Source organism: Anolis sagrei, chromosome 12, assembly GCF_037176765.1.
Source record: "Anolis sagrei isolate rAnoSag1 chromosome 12, rAnoSag1.mat, whole genome shotgun sequence".
Lineage (NCBI taxonomy): Eukaryota > Metazoa > Chordata > Lepidosauria > Squamata > Dactyloidae > Anolis > Anolis sagrei.
The window spans coordinates 11020496-11029978 of NC_090032.1; the positions used below are offsets into that span (position 1 = coordinate 11020496).

A 9483-nucleotide genomic window follows, 5' to 3' on the forward strand; every position below is an offset into this window, starting at 1 on the left:
TAAATATGCTGTAAACCGCAATGAGTCGCCGTATAGGCTGAGATATTAGCGGTATACAAGTGTACCAAATAAATAAATAAATAAATAAATAAATAAACTGGGCATGTTTAGCCTGAAGAAGAGAAGGCTGAGAGGAGATATGATAGCCATGTATAAATATGTGAGAGGAAGCCACAGGGAGGAGGGAGCAAGCTTGTTTTCTGCTTCCCTGGAGACTAGGACGCGGAACAATGGCTTCAAACTACAAGAGAGGAGATTCCATCTGAACATTAGGAAGAACTTCCTGACTGTGAGAGCCGTTCAGCAGTGGAACTCTCTGCCCCGGAGTGTGGTGGAGGCTCCTTCTTTGGAAGCTTTTAAGCAGAGGCTGGATGGCCATCTGTCAGGGGTGATTTGAATGCAATATTCCTGCTTCTTGGCAGAATGGGGTTGGACTGGATGGCCCATGAGGTCTCTTCCAACTCTTTGATTCTATGATTCTATGATTCTATGGATGTGGGACCAAGCATTTCGTCAATCGGGCAGGTAAAGAATTGATATTGGCTAGGAAATGTCTAATGGAACGGAATTTGGTACCGGGAAAGACGAATGCTGAACACGTGAATAGTTTCTATTAGGCTTGGGCGGTTTCGTTCGTTAATTTCGTAATTTGTTATTAATTCGTATTTAAATTAGCTTACGATCCAATATTGAGCCATGCAGGAATAGTGTGAGGAGTAAATTAGATTCGAAACAATTTTTTGAATTTATTTTGTAATTATTTTGTAACACAGCGCCCAGACACGCATCAAGGAAGATGAAAGGCACTGCAAACTACTCCAACCAGAGAAATCAGCCATAGCAGAGCACCTGATGAACCAACCTGGACACAGCATATTATTTGAGAACACAGAAATGCTGGACCACACCAACAACCACCATGTCAGACTACACAGAGAAGCCATTGAAATCCACAAGCATGTGGACAATTTCAACAGAAAGGAAGAGACCATGAAAATGAACAAAATCTGGCTACCAGTATTAAAAAACTCTAAAATTACAGCAGCAAAACAACAGAGGGGAAACAAACAGGCACATGAAATCACTCTCAACAAAAGATTCCCCCCAGGCGCTTCCAAGCCATTGAATGCAAATCAAGGTGATCAGCTGAAACATTCACAGTTACCCCCAGCAGACAAAAGTCCTTTGTCTCACCCTGGTCATTCCACAGATATATAAACCCATTTTTCCTAGTTCCAACAGACCTCATTACGTCTGAGGATGCTTGCCATAGATGCAGGCGAAACGTCAGGAGAAAAATTGCCTCCAGAACATGGCCATATAGCCCGGAAAAACCTACAACAACCCATGGATTCCGGCCATGAAAGCCTTCGACAATATTTTGTAATTATTTTGTAATTATTTTGTAATTATTTTGTAATTATTTCGTAATTATTTTGTAATTATTTTGTAATTATTTTCGCATGTCTGGTGCAAGTTTTATAGTTGTTGTTTGTTTTATCACACCAACAGTCAACAACAGAGGGAGAGGGAAGCTTCAGAAGTTCCCCCTGTCCCATTTGGAGGTTTTTTTAGCATATTGCGCTATCGCGTCTGCCATTAACGAATCGATTCATAATTATACGAAATTTCGTAAATTTCAAAAATTTTAAAAGCAAAATTTCAGAATTCTTTAAAAAAACGAAACGCAAGGGCCCCCTAAAAACGAAACGAGTTTAGAACCGAATTTTTCCGTGGTTACCCAAGCCTAATATAAACCCATTGTCCTAATTCCAACAGACCTCACTACCTCTGAGGATGCTTGCCATAGATGCAGGCGAAACGTCAGGAGAAATGCCTCTAGAACATGGCCCTATAGTCTGAAAAAACCCACAAGAACCTAGTGATTCCAGCCATGAAAGCCTTCGACAATATGGTTTTTTTTAAAATAATTTTTTATTAAGCATATATTATATTTACATGGAAAGAGGGAGAATAAATTGAAGAAGATAGAAAAGTAGGAAAAGAGTCTATAGTCATTACAAAAATAAGAGACAAGAAAAAATGCAATAATAATAATAATAAAAGATATGTTTTTAAATCTATTTACAGGTGGAAGGAAAGCGTGTATAAAGTTCCCACGGAGTCTCTGGGACAGCTACCCTGGCATGTTGCTGGCCACGGCAGTCTCCCCACGCATGACACAACGGCCGTGCTCAGGGCTAGGCATCCCTTTCCGGGTTCTTTGGTTTTCTCAGTCCAGGAGCAATGTCAAGAGGGAGGCTCTTGTTCCATGCGACTTCGAAGCAAGTGCCTCACCTGGACCGTTGCATTCCCTTCTCAGTGCCAATGAAGACAGTGATCTTTGTGTAGAGAGGGTGCAATTCCTTGGAAAGCAGCTGGTACTCCAATGTGTTCATACCATCCTGTTTCCATGTTCTCCTTGTCTTGGCCAGCAAGTTAAATCTCTTGCCCTCGTCGTGTCCATGTTTGATCATACGGTAACGGCCATGCTGAACAGATGGGCGAGAGATCACCGTCCCACTCAACGCCACCCGGACTGCAATGTCGTCATCTTCACCGCCCCAACCCCAAGAATTGTTGGGAAAGCCGTTCATCTTCATATTTTGCTCTGGACTGAGTGCTGCAACACCTCCAAAGTAGGACTTGTAGGGAAGCTTGTAGTCAAACTTGTCCATAGCAACAGCCACATGTTTAGGAAACCGGTCACTGGTATACATGTTGCGATCATCTTCAGGGATAAGGTCCACATCATGGAAGAAAATACAATCCCAGTCCTCGTCCTTCATAGCCTCCTTGATGGATGATTCAAGAGTTTGGCTCTATGTAAAAACGGGTGCAGGTAGTAGAGCAGATACTTCAAGTGTTGCTCCCGATTTAGTTGAAGACTTCCCTGCAGGTAAGAGAGGACCAATTAGATTGGGATTTGGAAGAAAGAGATCTGAAGATCTAATATCTTCCTCGCTTGACCCAGGGAAGGAGGGAGGAAAGGCAGAAAACCCTACTTGGTGGGTTGAAGGGAGAGCCACCACTAGTCCCAACCCTTCACCTACAGACACGCACAAGATCCCGTCCACCAAGCAACTGGGGATATTGTACGCTCTGCAAACTTCCCTCTCTTTGGATTGCTGTGAGTTTTCCGGGCTGTGTGGCCATGTTCCAGAAGCATTCTCTCCTGACGTTTCACCCTCGCGACTCAGAGGTTGCGAAGATGCCTGCCATAGATGTGGGCGAACATGGCCAGACAGCCAGGAAAACTCACCGCAACCCAGTGATTCCGATCATGAAAGTCTTCGACAATACACGGAACCACAAGTGCTTTCCTGTCACTCAATGGAGATGAGTGACAGGCCTAAGGAGGAGCAGGAACCTTACCTTTTTCAAGCAGTTGGAGCTACTGTGCCCCTGGGCCGCCAGATCTTTTTGAGGCTTCTCCAGGCCCTTCCCAGCCTCCCCCTGCCTCTCCAAGTGCTGGTCCTCAGATGGTCCTCTTCGTTGTCCTCCTCGTCCTCCTCCTCCTCCTCGTTGTCATCATCGTTGTTCTCCTTCTCGTTGTTGTCGTCCTCCTCCTCTTCCTCGGCCTCCTCCTCGTCCTCGTCGTCCTCTTCCTCCTCTATAGGGACAGAATGCGTTACTTCAAAACTGATGTCCGTCAGGGTCTCCTCTGCGGGGGACAATTGGGGAGAGAGAGGAGGGTCGAAGAAGCCTTTCAAGCGGCCCATTTCCAATTCAGGAAATTGAGGAAGGGGGCTGGTGGTGGGGTCTTCCCTTCTCCTCCCCTCCTGTGCTCAACCCCTGGAAGGGAGATGCCCTTTGTGCCACGACCCCTGGGCCAACTTGCAGGGTGGAAGGCCTACTCCCAGCTCTTGGAGCCCACTCTTCTGTGGATTATCCACTAGCCAGAGAAGCAGATGGCGAAAACGGAAGAACGGCCTGCCTCAAGGGAGCGTGCTTGCTCCATCAATGTTTCACATTTACACAAATGATCAGCCACTGCCAGAAGGGACAGAGAGTTTCATCTATGCTGACGATCGTGCCATCACCACCCAAGTAGGGAGCTTTGAAATGGTCGAAAAGAACCTTCCCGAAGCTTTCAGTGCTCTTACTGCCTGTTACAGGGAAAACCAGCTGATTCCTGATGTTTAAAATTTACACAAATGACCAGCCACTGTCAGAAGGGACAGAGAGTTTCATCTATGCTGACGATCATGCCATCACCGCCCCAGTAGGGAGCTTTGAAATGGTCGAACAGAAGCTCTCCGAAGCTTTAGGTGCTCTTACTGCCTGTTACAGGGAAAACCAGCTGATTCCTGATGTTTAAAATTTACACAAATGACCAGCCACTGTCAGAAGGGACAGAGAGTTTCATCTATGCTGACGATCATGCCATCACCGCCCCAGTAGGGAGCTTTGAAATGGTCGAACAGAAGCTCTCCGAAGCTTTAGGTGCTCTTACTGCCTGTTACAGGGAAAACCAGCTGATTCCTGATGTTTAACATTTACACAAATGACCAGCCACTGTCAGATGGGACCAAGAGTTTCATCTATGCTGACGATCGTGCCATCACCGCTCGAGCAGGGAGCTTTGAGATGGTTGAACAGAAGCTCTCCGAAGCTTTAGGTGCTCTTACTGTCTATTACAGGAAAAACCAGCTGATTCCTAATCCATCTAAAACATAGACATGTGCTTTCCACCTTAAGAACAGGCAAGCATCTCGAGCTCTGAAGATGACCTAGGAAGGAATCCCACTGGACCCAAATACCTGGGAGTCACTCTGGACCGTGCTCTGACCTACAAGAAGCACTGCCTGAATATCAAGCAAAAAGTGGGTGCTAGAAACCATATCATACAAAAGCTGACTGGCACAACCTGGGGATCACAACCAGACACAATGAAGGCATCTGTTCTTGCGCTTTGCTACTCTGCTGCTGAGTACGCATGCCCAGTGTGGACTACATCTCACCACGTCAAAACAGTGGTGAGATGAGACACGCCGCAGTATCATAGGAATTCTACGCCCTACACCACTAGAGAAATTATACTGTTTAGCCGGTATTGCACCACCTGACATCCACTGGGACATAACAGAAAGGACCAAGGCGGTGTCATTTCCAGCCCATCCACGGTTTGGATATCAGCCAGCACTCCAATGACTTAAATCAAGAAATAGATTCCTAAGATCTACAGAGACACTCGCAGGAACACCTCAGCAAGCGAGAGCCCAAAAGTGGCAGGCTCAAACCCAGAACCTCAATCAGTGGCTGATACCGAATGAGAGATTCCCCCTTGGCACACAGTCTTGGAAGGCTCTGAACAGGCTGCGCTCTGGCACCACGAGATGCAGAGCCAACCTTAACAAATGGGGCCACAAAGTGGAATCCACGACATGCGAGTGCGGAGAAGTGCAAACCACACACCACGTACTCCAATGCAGTCTGAGCCCTGACACATACACAATGGACAGGGGCGGCTCAACCCATTACGCAAAGTAAGCATTTGCGGTATTGTTGATTTTGCACAGGGGCGCTCTTGGGGGAAAATAGACCTTGACATATGTGAGTTGTAGTTACTGGGATGTATAGTTCACCTACAATCAAAGAGCATTCTGAACTCCACCAATGATGGAATTGAACCAAATATGGCACACAGAACTCCCACGATGAAAAGAAAAGATATATCAGTGATTGGTTGGGGGGAGAGGGGCCAAAATACTGTTTGCTTACCATTGAAAATTACCTGACAATGGAGGACCTTCTTACAACTGAAGTCGAACATGACCCACCCCCCAACCCCCCCAACCCCAGAGATAGTAACTTATAGTTTTGCTAAGGGCAAGGATGCCAGGCTGGATAACAAGGGTTAAGCCTTGGTCAGTTTGGTGGGTATCATTCAATCAAGGCTTTATGCTCGATTCTCATATGTTTACAGCAGGAGGTAACCCATTTATTACTGAAAATCATGCCACAAAAGTATTGGAATTTTCCCACCTGAGGCACACCTGGGCTCCTGATGGCCCCCCATCTCACAAACAAGGGACTCCCTTTCCCCCTCATGGATATATTTCCCTTTATGGACACTGGGGGAAGGTAGTTGGGTTTACTCTCTGTATTATGATTTCTATATTTTCATATTTTCTCCTGTATTTCTATATTTCCCCCTCATGTTTCCTTGTATTCCTGACCCTTTGCCCCCTTCTCCCTCCAAAGAAGTATATAAGGGAACCACCTGGCCTTCAGAAACAAAAGCCATTCGCGATTACTGAAACCTCCAGCCAATGGCACACTTGCATGGATAATAGGAGGAGATTCTTATCTCTAGCATCAGAGATGGCCCACTAGAGTAAAGAATTGTTTGGCAAAGTTTCTATCACCCTTCAAGTAAGATCAGGGGAAATCTTCCCCTCTGCTTTTTGTTTATTTCCCATTGATAGCATTAACCCCAGGCTGCCATCAATTGTTCTCCTGTCTCACAGCCAGGAAGGATCTGGATATTTTTACACATGCTGATTTACAACACTCATGAACACAGGAGATCAGCCCTGCTGGAGACTTCTTTTTTGTCTCGCGAGCCACATGGCATTATTTTTTCAAAGCTAATTCCCAGATTCTTTTGTGTTCTATCATCCCGCCTCCCTCTCTCCTGATTAGCTCTCGCCGCCAGGTGGCAGAGGTCTCCCCATTGGATCCTACGGACCACTGGAGCTTCCTAATTGGTCCAGAGGCACCAGGGGCGGGAGGGCCGCCTCCCAGCTGTTCACCCATTGCCCAATCACGGCGGGGAACAACAGGGAAGCCGGGGCGGGAAGTTTGAACTCTGCAATTTTGAATTTACTATAAATATGACTGTATTGGTGTATTTTCTCATGCTCTGCTGGCGAATGATTGCAGCTCTGCATCCTTTTCAGCTGAATCGCAAATAAAACCTCGATGGCTTTTCTTCAACTTGGTGAGACCTTTCATTGGGAAATCAGGGAAAAATATTGGGTGCTTCTCTTCTCACCAGGGAAAAAGAACTCTTTGATGAGTCTCCTGACAAAGACCCCTAAATTTTAGCTCTAGATCACAACAACACCAGAGTCACTCTAAGTGGCCAGCTACTGGTCAAAGGACATTTAGTGCAATGCCAAGTTTTGAAACTTTGTGTGTGTGTGTGTTTGGAAATACATTACAACTGTACCCTCGGGTTCCTTCCGATACGATAAATGAATGAATCAAAATATCCCCTAGCTGTGCACCTGAATCTCCTCCTGCTGCTTCTTCATCCTCCTCCTGCTCCTCCTGCTCCTCCTGCTCCTCCTCCCCTTGCTCCTCTGCTTCTTCCTCCTCCTGATACTCCTCCGCTTCCTCCTCCTCCTCATACTCCTCCGATTCCTCCTTAGCATCTTGGGTGGAAGCACAGCTCTCCGAAGTCAGATCCGCATCCTGGAGCACCGGGCTGAGGACGAGAAAGGGAAAAGGGTGGCAACCCCAGGACTTAGGAAACTAGGCCGCCATCATCCAAATGAAAGTCAACAGGGACAAGGGCGAAATTCGACTTTGAGGTCAAAAGAACCAAAGAAAGAGGAAATCTTGGCTCAGTCAGCAGCTCAACATGTGGAAAGAAGAACCTTGGGATTATGGCTGATCAGAAGCTGAACATGAACTTCAACAGCAGTGGGATTCAAGCCAGGAGGAGGTGGGGAAGAAATAGAATAATAATAATAATTTATTATTATTATTATTGTTGTTGTTGTTGTTGTTGTCTTTAGGTCAAGGTTTTCCCCTGACATTAAGTCCAGTTGTGTCCAACCCTGGGGGTGGTGCTCCGTTTTTAAGCCAAGGAGCCGGCGTTGTCCGTAGACACCTCCAAGGTCATGTGGCTGTTACCTGCCCACCAAAGCAGTACCTATTGATCTACTCACATTTGCATGTTTTCGAACTGCCAGGTTGGTGGAAGCTGGAGCAAACAGTGGAAGCTCACTCCGCTCCCTGCATTTGAGCAGCTGACCTTTTGGTCAGCAAATTCAGTAGCTCAGCGGCTTCACCCACCCCGCCACCCGAGGTTCATAATTATGATCCTGTGTCCCTGCGTGTCCCTCTTGGTTGGTGAAATCCTGCTTGGAGGGATGACGTGACCCAGCTAACTGAAGATGATCAACAGCTCCCTTGAGCAAGGAGTTTTTCCAGAGGGTCGAAAAGAGGCGGTGGTCTCTCTCTCCCCTGCTGAGGAAACCAGACTTAGACTCTTCGGTTCCCTCCAGTTACCGCCCAGTTTCGAACCTCTCGTTCCTGGGCAAGGTGAGGGAGAGGGCAGCAGCGGAGCCGTTGCAGCAATTCTTAGACGACATGGCTGGACTCGATCCCTTCCAGTCCGGCTTCCGTGCGGGGCACGGGACAGAGACTGTGCTGGTCTCCATCATTGAACCCCCCATTCTGTATCTTTGCATTCCGTCCATCAATGTTTCACATTTGCACAAAGAATCAGCCACTGTCAGAAGGGAGAGAGAGTTTCATCTATGCTGACGATCGTGCCATCACCGCCCAATCAGGAAGCTTTGAAATGGTTGAACAGAAGCTCTCCGGAGCTTTAGGTGATCTTACTGCCTATTTCAGGGGAAACCACCTGATTCCTAATGTTTAACATTTACACAAATGACCCGCCACAGGCAGAAGGGACAGAGAGTTTCATCTATGCTGACGATCATAGAATCATAGAATCAAAGAGTTGGAAGAGACCTCATGGGCCATCCAGTCCAACCCCATTCTGCCAAGAAGCAGGAATATTGCATTCAAATCACCCCTGACAGATGGCCATCCAACCTCCCAAGAAGGAGCCTCCACCACACTCCGGGGCAGAGAGTTCCACTGCTGAACGGCTCTCACAGTCAGGAAGTTCTTCCTCATGTTCAGATGGAATCTCCTCTCTTGTAGTTTGAAGCCATTGTTCCATTGCGTCCTAGTCTCCAAGGAAGCAGAAAACAAGCTTGCTCCCTCCTCCCTGTGGCTTCCTCTCACATATTTATACATGGCTATCATGTCTCCTCTCAGCCTTCTCTTCTTCAGGCTAAACATGCCCAGTTCCCTAAGCCGCTCCTCATAGGGCTTGTTCTCCAGACCCTTGATCATTTTAGTCGCCCTCCTCTGGACACATTCCAGCTTGTCAATATCTCTCTTGAATTGTGGTGCCCAGAACTGGACACAATATTCCAGATGTGGTCTAACCAAAGCAGAATAGAGGGGTAGCATTACTTCCTTAGATCTAGACACTAGGCTCCTCTTGATGCAGGCCAAAATCCCATTGGCTTTTTTTGCCGCCACATCACATTGTTGGCTCATGTTTAACCTGTTGTTCACGAGGACTCCAAGATCTTTTTCACACGTACTGCTCTCAAGCCAGGCATTGTCCCCCATTCTATATCTTTGCATTTCATTTTTTCTGCCAAAGTGGAGTATCTTGCATTTGTCACTGTTGAACTTCATTTTGTTAGTTTCGGCCCATCTCTC

At 46.8% G+C, this 9483-nt stretch overlaps 1 pseudogene; it reads right to left on the reverse strand.

The window, feature by feature from the left end:
* Positions 1–1964: 1964 nt before the first annotated feature.
* Positions 1965–2872, reverse strand: LOC137097734 (beta-1,4-galactosyltransferase 3 pseudogene; annotated as a pseudogene).
* Between the last annotated feature and the right edge of the window lie 6611 nt (positions 2873–9483).